This window comes from Geotrypetes seraphini, chromosome 5 (assembly GCF_902459505.1).
Source record: "Geotrypetes seraphini chromosome 5, aGeoSer1.1, whole genome shotgun sequence".
Taxonomy (NCBI): Eukaryota; Metazoa; Chordata; class Amphibia; order Gymnophiona; family Dermophiidae; genus Geotrypetes; species Geotrypetes seraphini.
In genome coordinates this window covers 137,182,810-137,196,843 of record NC_047088.1, presented here as the reverse complement: position 1 = coordinate 137,196,843, position 14,034 = coordinate 137,182,810, and the positions used below count along the sequence as shown (strand labels likewise).

Below are 14,034 nucleotides of genomic sequence, written 5' to 3'. Positions count from 1 at the left end.
GCGATTGGCTGGCCCGAACTTCCTCTCCGACTGCAGAATTGACGTCGGGGAGAGGAAGACTGATTGGCCCGATAGATCACCAAGGCAAAGTGAGTCCTGGGTGATCGACTCACTTTGCCTTGGCGAGCTACTGGCGCCCCTGCCTTAGAACACTGCCTAGGACCCTGGGGGAGCCCGGGCCCCCTGTCAGCTCCGGGCCCCTGAATGCAGGACTGGTAGTACTGCCCTGATGGCGGCCCTGGATCCAGAGCATCTGCCCAGTGAAGATTGCAAAGGCCGATGCCTTGCTAATAACTCTTATGAGAAGACCATGTTGCCAGCCTTGTTTCTATTGCAATGAGAGGGCACAGGATGAAGTTAAGAGGTGATAGACTCAGGAGTAATCTAAGGAAATACTATTTTACAGAAAGGGTGATAGATGCGTAGAACAGTTTCCCGGAAGAGGTGATGAAGACAGAGACTGTGTCTGAATTCAAGAGAGCCTGGGATAGGCACAAGGGATCTCTCAGAGAAAGAAAGAGGTAATGGTTACTGCAGATGGGCAGAATAGATGGGCCATTTGGCCTTTATCTGCCATCATGTTTCTATGAGATCATACAGAGCATCTGCTATATAATTCACCCCAGCTAGGAGCAATTGGGGGTTCCTCGTCATCCTCTGGGACTGATGCTCGAGACAGTTGTGTGTGGCAAGCACATGCCACAAAGAAAGTCACAGCTGCTGCCTAAATCCCTAAGGCTACAGCTTCAAATTGCCTCTTGATGAGCAAGTCTACTTTACGATCCTGTGAATCCTTTAACATCACATCACCTTCACCAGGCAGGGAAGTGTATTTGGTGACTTGTGCCACAAGAGAATACACATTCAGCTGAACAAATAGCTGCAGGAAATCTAAAGCTGTTGGGTAAAGCTTGGACATAGCTTTAGCCACCTTCAGCGACCCCTCTGGAGATTCCCAATGGTCTCTCACCAACTTAGTGATGTCTGGATGTAAGGGAAAGCAAACTGAACTATTCATAACTGAGCACTGAGATGAAGGAGCTGGATGAACTGCCAGTTTCAGGTCTCTCAGCGAGGTGGAAATAATGTTGGGAAGCACAGAGGCTTTGAAAAGCCATCACACTGTGCATCTCCCTGGTCCAGGGCCACTGCCGCTTCTGGACAGCCACTCTCCTGCGCCGACCAAGACTCTAATAGTGAAACTTCATCCTGGGATAATACTGGCATGGAATCGGACTTTCCATCCTCCTAAGCCTGTGTCCTCGACTGGCTGGAGTACCTGCTGAGGGGCGCTCCCCCGTGCCATCACTACTGGGGTATTACACATGAGGATCACAAAATCTAGGGTGAAGCCTAGGACTTGTGGTCTCAAGGACCCTGGCAGGGCCCCTCCCTGGTTCTCCTGGGTTCTGCAGCTCCCATGCATCTGCATCTGGGTAATGTACTTTTGAAGGGCTCTAGAAAAGTCTATTCCCCTGGGAATGCATCTCTTGCAGATCTCCATTCCTGGAGGACAAGGAGGAGGCTGAGCCAAGGGCTCCTTCCGCCTCTCCTCTGCATGCACCTTTGCACATAGATGCTCCTCGGATGAAGAAGAAGCAGGAGGCCAAACATCCTGAACTCATGCTCCTGACCAAATCAGGGATGTGAGCAGCTAAGCAGGGGATGGCCCCTGAGCTATAAAAAAAATACCAGCAGGCTGCCTAGCTAGGTGTCTCCGAAGTCTGATCCTTTTAGCAGCAGACTGCATCTTCTCCTAGGCAGAGGTACCAACAAGTGGAAGCATCTGGGTACCAAGCATCCAAACAAATATTAAGAAAAAAATGCCCAAAAATAAAAAACCGCAGAGCATATCAGACACCCCTCTGAGCAACTTGCTTATTAAAAACAAACTGAGGGAGTAGGAGCAGTTCCCTGGGAAGAAGGTGCAGTTGAAAACATGATTGACAGTTTTCTGCAAGCAACTTGCTGGTTCATGACCACTAGATACATTGTACTAGAAATCTTTTTTGAGATGATGTGACCAGAATTGTACAAGGAGGGTTTTAACATATTCTCAACGATGACACCTAGATCCTTTTCCTGGGCAGTGACTCCTAACATGGAACCTTGCATCACGTAGGTATAGTTTGTTTGATGTTGAGTCCTACCATGTATAGTAGCACCCTGTTTTTGCTTATTTTTTATTGTAAAGCCACCTTGATATCTGATAAGGCGGGATAACAAAATTTTAACAAACTTAGAAACTTGGATAGTTTGGTTTCCTCTTTCCCACATGCATCACTTTGCACTTGCTTATATTAAACTAGTCTTTAAGCTTCTTACATTAACGGATGCTAGAATATATGTCTGTATGTCTTTCTTTCTCTCTCCCTACCCTTATCTCTTTCTTTTATGTCTCTCTCCCTCTTGCTGTCTTTCTTTCTGTCTGTCTCTCTCCCTGGCCCCCTTTGTCTGTTTGTCTTTCTGTCTCTCTCCCTGCCCCTGTGTCTTTCTTCCTTTCTTTCTGTCTTCCCCCCGCTGTCTATCTTTCTTTCTCCCTCATCCCGCTGTCTGTCTGTCTTTCTATCTGTCTCTCTCCCTGCCCCCTATGCAGCTGCAGCAGCAGCATTTCCCTCCCCCCACTTCCCTGTGCAGCAGCAGCATTCCCTTCCCCTCCATTTCCCTGTGCAGCAGCATTTCCCTCCCCCACTCCACTTCCCTTTGCAGCAGCATTTCCCTCCCCCCCACTTCCCTGTGCAGCAGCCGCATTCCCTCTCCCTCCATTTCCCTGTACAGCAGCATTTCCCTCCCTCCCCCCACCCCACTTCCCTGTGCAGCAGCATTTCCCTCTCCTCCACTTCCCTGTGCAGCAATAGGCTCAAACCAACTGTTCTGCTCAATAATTCAACCAGCAGTAAATAGAAATGCCAACACTGGCTTCAAAGAAGCTGAGAAACCACTCCCCATATATACAAATTCTTTCCAGTCCACAAGGGCCGACAGGATCCAAAAAACAGGTTGGAGAATGATAAACAGATTGAAAACTGTAAGCAGATGCAGTAAATACTGAGCAGGAGTCTAGAATGTCTCACCTATCTACTGGAAAAGAGCTTACCTGGGTAAGTATATAATCTCTTTTTCCAGTGCAATAAGTGAGGCCATTGTAGACAGTAGGGACACACAAAAGCAGTCCCCCCAAAAAACTAGGGTGGGCTTGCTGTGCCAACCTATAAGATCGAGGACCCAAAGGCGAAGTCCTGTCTTGTTGCCTCATCCACTCTGTAGAATTTGACAAACATGTGAAAAGAAGGCCATGTTGTCGGCCTTCAAATATCCACAAGAGAGACAACTCCAGCTGCGGCCCACAAAGAGGCCACACATCTGGAAGAATGTGCTTTGACTGAAACAGGAGACTGAGTCCCTGCAAGAACTGAGCTGACAAAATGGTTCTACGAAGCCATCTGGAAATTATGGCCTTAGAAGCAAGAGTGCCCAGCTGAACGGAATGAGTCAGCACAAACAAATGTTCAAAGAGATGAAACTCATTGTTGACCTCCAAGGAATGCAAAAGAACTGTGTGCACATCCAGTTTCTTCAATAGGCGATCCTGTGACTTGGAACATATTAGCTGAAAGTCAGGCAAACACACATCTGAACTGACCAGAAAAACTAAAATCATGTTTGGCAAGCAGGAAGGAAGCATCTGAAGAAATACCCCCATCTACGAAATACAGAGGAAAGGGTCCCTGCAAGACCAAGCCCTCAGTATCAACATCCGACGTGCCCATGTAATGGCAACCAGAAATACTGTCTTGAGCATCAAGTCCAAGAAGGTGCATCTCGAAGGGGATCAAAAAATACCGTAGCAAGGCTAGACAATATCTGGTTAAGATCCCAGAAAGGGAAAAGGTGCTTAACTGGTGGTCGGACAAGAAGAGCTCCCCTCAAGAGTCAGGATGAGACGCCAAGGAAAACCAATACTTCCAGGAGCCAAAATAGGAGAGTCTGACCACATGGACTCGAAGAGAAACCACAATAAGGCCTATATCCAAACCAGCCTGAAGAAAGGTGAGAATTAGCGAGATCGGAGCTGAATAAGGTTCCACCTGGACCTATGCACACCGTAAGCTGACACCGCAGATGACTTTGTAGTCTTTTTGAAGAGTATCAACAACCAGGGCAGAATATTCTGTCGCTCTAAGGCTACGCACTAAAGAGCCAAGTCGGAAGAGCAAAGTGACCCAGATCCACCATGGATACCAGACCCTGCATGAAGAAGTCTAGAAAGAGGCTCAGTCAAAGGCTGTGACCTCTGTGTGTCACAGCAAATCTGAATACCATGAACTACAAGGCCAATCTGGATCCACAAGAATGATGCAGCCTGGAAGAGCTGTGATCCTCTGAAGGACTCAGCTGACCATCAGCCGAGGAAAAACATATAGGAGAATCTCTGGAGATCATGACTGCACCAGAGTGTTGAGCCCCTTGCTTCCAGGATCGGATCTTCAACTGAAGCAGCGATCCACTTAATTGTTTCTTGCTGTGGCCCTGAGGTCGAAGCGGAGTCTTTCCCCACTATCTCATGGAATGCCTCTGGGGACAGAACTCACTTGCCTGGATCCAGATGTTGAAGAAGTCTGCTTGAACATTGTTTACTCCTGACACCTGTGTTACCGACAGCGCTAGGGTACGACGTTCCATCCAATGAAATAAAAGACGAGCTCACTTAGCCAGAGAAGTGTCATTGGTTCATCCCTTGCAAGTGGCTGAAGCTACTGTTGTCATACTATGGGAGAAAACCCGGATCTCTTGGTCCACCAGCATCTTCTGTAATTTCAACAGAGCTAGTCGAATGGCTCTGAGTGCCAATCGGTGGAACGACCACTGTTGCTGAGATGGTGTCCAACATCAATGATCACCATGATCCAGGGGGCAAAGTGTAATGTAATGCCCCAGCGGTGCGATTGTGTGAGAAGCCACTAGGCCACACTTGCTTAGTTCCCAGAGTCCAAGGTAGATGGGTCTGCAAGGCATTCCTGTGCAGAACCCTTGAGAGAGCAAAGCATGTGAAGCACATCCAACATGGTAACCATTGATCCCAGAATCTGAAGATAATCCCATGGCAAAGGAACCGGCCATTCCAGAAGGGAAGAAAGCTGAGCACACAGTTTCTGCCAGTGGACTACTGTAGAGACGCAGCCCGCTGCTGGGTCGAAAGGAACTTCCAGACATCTGAGTGATTGCATGGGCGTCAGATGGTTCTTTCTTGTCTCTTTTTTATGTTTGAATCTGACAATCCAACTCTGGTCTTCCAGCACCTGAAGCACCTAGTCCAATGTGCGGCATCCCTTGGCCAATGAGGGAGCTCTGATCAGCCAGCCCTCTAAATAAGGGTGCACCTGGAGACACATCTGCCACAGGTAGGCCATCACCACTATCATCACCTTAGTGAAGGTCTGGGGCACTGAAGCCAGTTCAAAGGGCAGGTCTGAGAACTGATAATGTTGTTCTGACCTGAACCTGCAAAACTTAGCGGTGGATCAGAAAAATGGGGATGAGCAAGCATGTCTCTGTCAGATCCAGAGAGGCAAGAAACTGTCCTGGATTCACTGCTGCATTGACCAAATGCAGTGTCTCCATTTGAAATTGTAGAATCTTGAGAGCTACAGTCACGTGTTGAAGATCCAAAAGAGGCCTCCACTCTTCAGAGCCTTTCTTAGGCACAAAAAAGTATACTGAGTATCTGTCTGAGCCTGAGAGGTTGGGCAATACTGGGTCCAGAGTTTGAAATTCCAGCAAGCACTGAATGCGGATTGGAATCTTGAACACTTTGTCCGGGCGATCTGAGCAGAGCCCATTAACCAATCTCTCAGAGGTCAAACAAATTCCAGCTTGTAACTTGACCAAATAAACTCTAAGGCCCACTGGGGCGTAATGCATCTAGACAGGCAATGTTTGAGATGGCCCCCAATCCGCAGCGGGGCATCCGCTGACCCGACGCCAGTGTGCCTGTGCATCAGGAGATTTAGCACTGAAATCAGGAGGCTAGGAATGTCTATAGCCATTATACCAGCATTGGTAGTCCTGAGAAAACACCTGCGACATGTCACTTGGGAAGTACTGGGTGCCAAGAAATCAGAATGACCAAAACCCCAGGCTATCAGGCCGAGCCTTAGGGCGACGGTCCAGCCTAGAATCCATGAAGTCATCTAGACCTCTTCCAAACAATCAGAGCTCCTGAAAAGGCAGCCCAGCCAAAGGAGCCTTGAAAGTGGAAAGGCAGCCCAACCAAAGGAGCCTTGAAAGTGGAAACAGCAGCTCACTACGGGCAGAGCTGGATTACTCTGACACCTGAGCCAACCTCGCATAAGGGCATACAATGCATCCAGCATATAAACTATGCCCGCCAAAACAAAATTGAAAAGAGGAAACCACCGCCTCCCTTTCCAGAGCACGCTTTTGAGCATGACATGCGCAAGCGACACCGAAGCAGTTTTAATGCCTAGGGCAGCTGCGTCAAAGAGCTTCCTGAGGACCACCTCCACATGATAGACCTGTATATCTTTCAATACGAAACCATCCACATTGCGGGGAAGTTGCATTTTGCCACCTGCGCTACCAAAAATCCACCCTGGGCTGAACCATTGTTGCTGACACTCCTGTGCCATAAAATTCCAGCATGGCATAGCTCTAGTAAAAGTCAGAGCACTCTCCAGAAAATTAAACTGTTCCAAGACCAGAATGTACATATCAGGGTACCAGGGGAAGGTAGCGAGTATACACCACAAAGCCAGGAGGTAAAAGTGGCCGGAGCTGGCTGAGAAACCAAAAGACATAAGAACATAAGTATCGCCTCTACCGAGTCAGGTCCATCGTGCCCAGCAGTCCGCTCTTGCGGCAGCCCCCCCAGGTCAGCAACCTGTAATTGATCCTTTATTTAAGACATTCTGACCTGTATAGTACCTGCTCTAACAATACCCTTCAATCCCCTTTTCCTTCAGGAACTTGCCAACCCCTTTTTGAAACCCAAAATCGTACTCTGCTCTACCACCTCCTCTGGAAGTGCATTCCAGGTATCCACCACCCTCTGAGTGAAGAAGAACTTCCTAGCATTTGTTCTGAATCTGTCTCCCTTCAATTTTCTTGAGTGCCCTCTCGTTCTTGTTACCCCGGCCAGTCTGAAGAATCTGTCCCTCTCTACACCCTTTATGATCTTGTAAGTTTCTATCATGTCTCCTCTAAGTCTCCGTTTTTCCAGGGAAAAGAGCCCCAATTTCTTCAGCCTCTCGGCATATGGAAGGTTTTCCATGCCCCTTATCATTTTTGTTGCTCTTCGAGTGTCGCCATATCCTTCTTAAGGTACGGCAACCAGTACTGAACGCAGTACTCCAGATGCGGGCGCACCATCGCCCGATATAACGGCAGAATAACTTCTTTGGTTCTGGTAGTGATTCCTTTTTTGATAATGCCCAACATTCTGTTCGCCTTCTTTGAAGCTGCTGCGCATTGTGCCCCTGGCTTCATTGTTTGGTCCACCAGAACCCCCAAGTCCTTTTCTAGGTTTCTTTTCCCCAATACCTTCCCCCCAATGCTATAGTTGTACATCGGGTTTCCTTTCCCTATGTGCAAGACTTTGCACAAGTATTTCTCTACATTAAAGCACATTTTCCATTTATTCGTCCAGTCACTCAGTTTGTTCAGGTCCCTTTGTAGTTCTTTACATTCCTCAACAGTTCTAACCCCACTGGAGAGTTTTGTGTCATCCGCAAATTTTATAACCTCGCACTTCGTCCCTACTTCCAGGTCATTTATGAATATATTTTACAGCGATGGTCCCAGCACTGACCCCTGCGGGACACCGCTCGTAACTGCTTCCCATTCTGAGTAGTGTCCTTTTACTCCTACCCTCTGCCTCCTGTCCGCCAGCCAATTACAGATCCATCTGTGCACGTCCCCCTCTACTCCGTAATTCTACAGTTTTCTTAGCAGGCGCTCATGGGGTAACTTGTCGAAGGCTTTTTGGAAGTCCAAATATATGATGTCTATGGGGTCACCTTGGTCCAATTGTTTATTTATTCTCTCGAAGAAGTGCAGTAGGTTCGTTTGGCAAGATCTTCCTTTACAGAAACCATGTTGGCTGGTTCTCAGCAGATTATTTCTCTCTATATGCTCATTGATGCTGTCTTTGATTAATAGGTTGCAAATCTTTTGTAGTAACTCCGCTATTTCGTCTCGGAGCTCCTTCTCGGATGGATTCCATCTGGTCCCAGTGATTTGTCAGTTTTTAATCTATCTATCTGAGTACGTCTTCGAGGCTTACCTCTATTGAAAATAGTTTTTCCTCTTGGTCCCCCTTGAAGGTTTTTTCTGGATTCGGTATATAGGATGTGTCCTCTTTCGTGAAGACTGACGAGAATAACTTGTTTAATCTGTCTGCCACCTCCTTTTCCTCTTTTACCACTCCTTTCCTATCTCCCTCATCCAGGGGTCCCACTTCCTCCCTCGCCGGTTGTTTTCCTTTCACATATCGAAAGAATGGTTTAAAATTCCGTGCTTCCCTGGCAAGTCTCTCCTCATACTCTTTTTTCGCTGCTCTGACCACACGGTGACATTCTTTCTGATGTTTCCTGTGCTCTTTCCAGTTTTCTTCGGTTTTATCCTTTTTCCATTTCTTGAATGATTTTTTCTTGTCTCCTATCACATTCTTAACTTCATTGGTCAACCATGCCGGGTCTTTTGTTTGATTCTTTTTGCTCCCTTTTTAAAATCTGGGTATATACAGGTTTTGCGCCTCGTTTACCGTGTCCTTGAATAATGTCCAGGCTTGCTCCAACGTCTGTGCTTTTCTGGAGCTGTTCTTGAGTTTTCTCTTTACCATTTGTCTCATGGCATCATAATTCCCTTTCTTGAAGTTGAACGTTGTTGCAATGGTCCTTCTCCCCTTAGGCATTTCTATTTCCACTTTGAATCGGATCATGTTGTGATCACTGTTTCCTAATGGTCCTACTACTTCCACTTCTTGTGTAGGTCCTTCAGCCCGCTGAGAATTAAATCCAGTATAGCTGTCCCTCTCGTTGGTTCCCTAACAAGCTGCTCCAAGAAGCAGTCTCGTCCAGCCTCCAGGAACTCTTGTTTCCTTGGAACACTTCGAAGCTCCATGGCTCCAGTCTATCCCGGGATAGTTGAAATCTCCCATAATTATGGTATTTGCGTGTTTACATTCTCTCTTCAATTTGGCCCTCAGTTCTTCATCCATTGCCTCTGTTTGTCCAGGTGGGCGGTAGTACAGTCCCATCTTTATCTCGGTTCCCTTTCTTCCTGGTATTTTAACCCATATTGATTCTGGTCGGTCATCTGCCACTGCTGCAGCCACTCCGGTTGAGTGAATGGTGTCCCCCTTTCTGATGTGTCTTGTCTCTTCGGTAGAGCTTGTATCCTGGCAGTACTGCGTCCCATTTGTTTTCTTCATTCCACCACGTTTCCGTGATTGCTATGACATCTAAGTTTTCATCTTTGGCCATGATTTCTAGTTCGCCCATTTTGTTCTTCAGGCTTCTTGCGTTTGTGTACATACACTTTAAGTCTTGATAGTTTTGTTTTTTTGTTACTTTCCCTTGTGGTTCATTGTCCTTGCTTTCCCCGTCCTGTCCTGCAGACTCCTGTTTATTGTTACTTATGTTGTCCCCTTGTGATACATTCGTATGTTCCTCCTTTTGTTCCATCCCTTCCTCTTGTTTCTTTTCGTCCTCCCCTTGTAGTAGACTCCTCTTAACCTCCTCATGATTCGTCTGGTTCTGTTGGCATTTCATCACCTGTTTTGTGTCTTCCCCGCACTTTCCCCACCCAGTATCCTTTTGGGATACTGACTTCCGAATCATTGACTCCTGGTCGACTGATGGCTTTCCCCTTCTTCTTAGTTTAAAGCTTGTTCTATTTCTCTCCTGACATTGTTTGCTAGTAGTCTAGTTCCTGCCGTGCTCAGGTGTAGTCCATCTCTTCTGAAAAGCTTGTTCTTGCCCCAAAACGTTGTCCAGTTCCTCACGAAGTGAAAATCCTCCTCTTCGCACCATCTCCTCATCCACGCATTGATTGATTGTAGTTCCGTCTACCTCTTCACATCAGCCCTCGGTACTGGTAGGATCTCTGAGAACACTATCCTCTGTGTCCTCATCTTCAGCTTCCTTCCCAAGATCTTGAACTGTTCGGTGAGTGCATTCCTGTTGTAGTCTCTCCTGGTGACATCGTTTGTCCCGACATGACATGTCTCTGCTCCTTCCAGGATCCTATCAATTCTGTCAGCGATGTCCTTAGTTCTTGCTCCTGGGAGACAGTTCATCAGCCTATCCTCTCTCCCTCCTGCTATGTGACTGTCCACCTGTCTTAGGATCGAGTCTCCGACCAGGACTACAGATTTCCCCTTTTTTAGCCTTCGCTTAGGCCACAGATCAGTGTCCTTGGGGCCTATCGTTTCTTCTCCCTCGGGTCGATGGTAGGATCTTGCCTCTTCTTCCAGCGAGTGTCTTCCATGGGATCCTTCTGCCTTGTTGTCAGGTGGTTCCTGTCCTCCGTTTAGTGCATCCTCCTCGATTCTGTGCTGCTCCTGGTCTTGTACTTCCACTCTCCTGTAGGCTTCCTCGATGAACTTCTCGAGTTCCCTGACTTGCTCCTCGATGTGCCTCTCTCTCATAGGGTATTCGGCTGTCTGGAAGGGGCCTTCTGGGACGTTGAGTCCCTCCAGTTCCTGGATCCTGTGCCTCAGATGACTGACCTCACTCTTCAAGCTATTTAGCTCCTGACATCGTCCGCACACATACAACTGTCTCCACGAGGGGAGGTAGTCGTACATGTGGTAGTCCGTGTAGTACACTGGGAAGCTCAACCCCTGGGCTCCTGCAGCTTCCATTCTTGTCTGCCTTCTAGAAGTTCCTGGCTCTTCCTAAGCCTGTGCTTCCTTCTGCTTGTGCATTGTGTTGCCCCCATCTTCCTAACCCTCTGCACCTGCACCTTTTGCTTGTGTATGTGTCTACTTTATTTCTTGAGTTTACCTTTCCTTAACCTTCTTTTGTTCCTTTATGTTTGTGTGTGTTACTTTATGCTTTTGTGTGTTCTTCCCTGCTGGTGCCCTTTTGCTGAGGTGCGCGCTGAGGTACCTCTTGGGCCTACCCTAGTCTTATCCTCTGCTCCTGCTGCTTTTCTTTTGTGCCTCCTGTGCCTGCTGCTACTTCTGTTCTTGTGTGGGCTCGGTCCCTCCTGGGCCTACCTGTTCCTCGTCTCCTGCGTCTGTTGCCCCTTTGTGTTCTTGGATATAGTGGCCCGGCCTTCTCAAGGCCCTTCGCAAAGGCGCTCTCGCTAAGGCGCTGAACGGCTGCGCACCGTTGGCTCCCCCCCCCTTTTAAGACCTCCTTTAAAGATTCAGAAAGAAGGTCTGGCAAAGCCGCAAATTCAAATAGGCGCAGGCTCATGAGAGCATTTCCCTGCTCCCAAAACCCGAGAGGGATCCACAGATCCAGAACACAGTCCCTGATCTCCTGTTCCGGGAATCACTGCACCTGTAAATAAGGGGTCAGCAAGCATATCATCTGCATCCAGATCTCCCAGATCAGTCAGACGCAAAAGCATAGTGGCAGAGTCTAAAACGTGTCCAAAGGAGTAACACCACTGAGAGCGCAACAATTTCAAAAATGTTGCAAAAGATGTCCAGCTCCTGGGGCATAGGTCACATTAAGGTGGCTAAATTGATCTTTTCAGAGGCTGTGCAGGGTCTGCAACTTGGCGAAAGGAATTACCAGCTTTGCAGAGCCCTGAAACCCATGAAATCTGCCCTGCTGGGATAGCTGAGCATTTGGTCACCTGCTTCAGCAGGGGAGAGGCTAAGCCAGACCCTGCCCCCCCCCCCCCCCCCCGACTGCACCACACGATGCATGGTGCCCAAACACTCTAAAAACACTAAAATTGCACAATCCTGGCAAGAAATCACAAGAGGAGAGCCCAAGGACTCCAGCCCAACAGGTTTCCAGGCAAAAAAGTTGCAGTTTTGAAAAAGCAGGGAGCTTTAGAAAATAAAAATTGCTAAAAATCCAAGATGGCCACCCTCAGAAAATTCATGCCAAAATCACAAAAAATTTCACATTTCCCAAACATTAAAAACAATGATTTTAGATTTTTCAGGAGGGGAAGCAAAGGGGAACACTCAGAAATACTCAAAACCCCTGTTTTTAAACCTCCCCCGATGTCTCTCACAGGTGTTAGCCTGTTTGTACTCACTGTGGCCTGCATTCAGCTTTCTCTCAGTAGATGGATGAGAATAATTACTGCCATATTGCTGGGAAAGCTCCTACAAAGCTGATCTTCGGGCTGCCTGTCAGACTCCAATGTCTGACCATCGGATGCGCACCAGAATGGGCGGAGACACAATGATGTAGCTGGTACCCTGTGAGATACCACTAAGCCTCCTAAGGGCCCTAACATCCTGTGCTTGACTCCTGATTAACAGAAGGTGAGACCACCTCAAGGATGATCTTGAGCTCTGGAGAAAACTATGCAAGCTGGCCAACAGTTATCTAGAGGGACTGGCCTGTCAGCTACAGACCAAAGTCTGTGAATTCTCTAGCAGGCAGCTTTAAAATTGCTCCAAGCACTAAATTACCCGAAAAGGGGACAAAATTACATCAAATGAAAACAATAAAATGGGGAGAGCAGAACACACACAACTGCATCTATGCATGCAGAAGGAAAAAACTGTCGAACATAAAAATAGCCTTACTGGGTCAGACCAATGGTCCATCAAGCCCAGTGGTCTCAAACTCGTTGCCCGGGGGCCACATGCGGCCCACCAGGTACTATTTTGAGGCCCTCAGTATGTTTATCATAATCACAAAAGTAAAATAAAACAGTTTCTTGATCATATGTCTCTTTAACTATAAATTACAATATTATTATTGAGACTTAGCCAAAAGGAAAGATTTATAAACTACAAAGAGTTTTACCTCATGCAAAATTGTCATTTCTTTAATGAGACATTAACTATTTTTTTCTGAGGTCCTCCAAGTACCTACAAATCCAAAATGTGGCCCTGCAAAGGGTTTGAGTTTGAGACCACTAATCAAGCCCATTAGCCCGTTCTCACGGTGGCCAATCCAGGTAACTAGTACCTGGCCAAAACCCAAAGAGTAGCAAAATTCCATGCTACCGATCCAGGGCAAGCAGAGGCTTCCCCCATGTCTTAATAATAGACTATGGACTTTTCCTCCAGGAATTTGTCCAAACCTTTCTTAAAACCAGCTATGCTATCCACTTTTACCACAACCTCTGGCAATGCGTTCCAGAGCTTAACTATTCTCTGAGTGAAAAAATATTTCCTCCTATTTGTTTTAAAAGTATTTCCCTGCAGTTTCATTGAGTGTCCTCTAGTCTTTGTAATTTTTGATGGAATTAAAAATCGATCCACTTGTACCCATTCTACTCCACTCAGGATTTTGTAGACTTCAATGATATCTTCCCTCAGCCTTCTTTTTTCCAAGCTGAAGAGCCCTAACCTTTTTAGTCTTTCCTCATACGAGAGGAGTTCCATCCCCTTTATCATCTTGGTCGCTCTTCTTTGAACCTTTTCTAGTGTCGCTATATCTTTCTTGAGATAAGGAGACCAGAACTGAACACAATACTCCAGGTGAGGTTGCACCATGGAGCGATACAGAGGCATTATAACATCTTTAGTCTTGTTAACCATCCCTTTTTTAATAATTCCTAGCATCTTGTTTGCTTTTTTGGCTGCAGCCGCACATTGCAATTTGCAAGTTCTTCCAGAATTAATCCAGCTACCTCTCCTCCCTTGTAACAAAAAAACCCCCCAAAACTGTTGTAACTTCACTGGAAATGTCCAATTAGCTCTTTTGTAATCCGCCTTGAACTGCAAGGTATAGGTGGAATAGAAATCCCTAATGTAAAGTAATGTAATGTAATGTAACATTGGGTGGAAGGCTTCATCGCTTTGTCTACAATGACACCCAGATCCCTTTCTTGGGTGCTAACCCCCAAGGTGGACCCTAGCATCTG

At 47.0% G+C, this 14,034-nt stretch overlaps 1 protein-coding gene across 8 annotated transcripts in view; it reads right to left on the bottom strand.

Moving 5' to 3' along the window:
* Positions 1-14,034, bottom strand: part of PIKFYVE (phosphoinositide kinase, FYVE-type zinc finger containing) — a 936,520-nt gene that overhangs the window by 19,806 nt on the left and 902,680 nt on the right. The window lies entirely within an intron of this gene.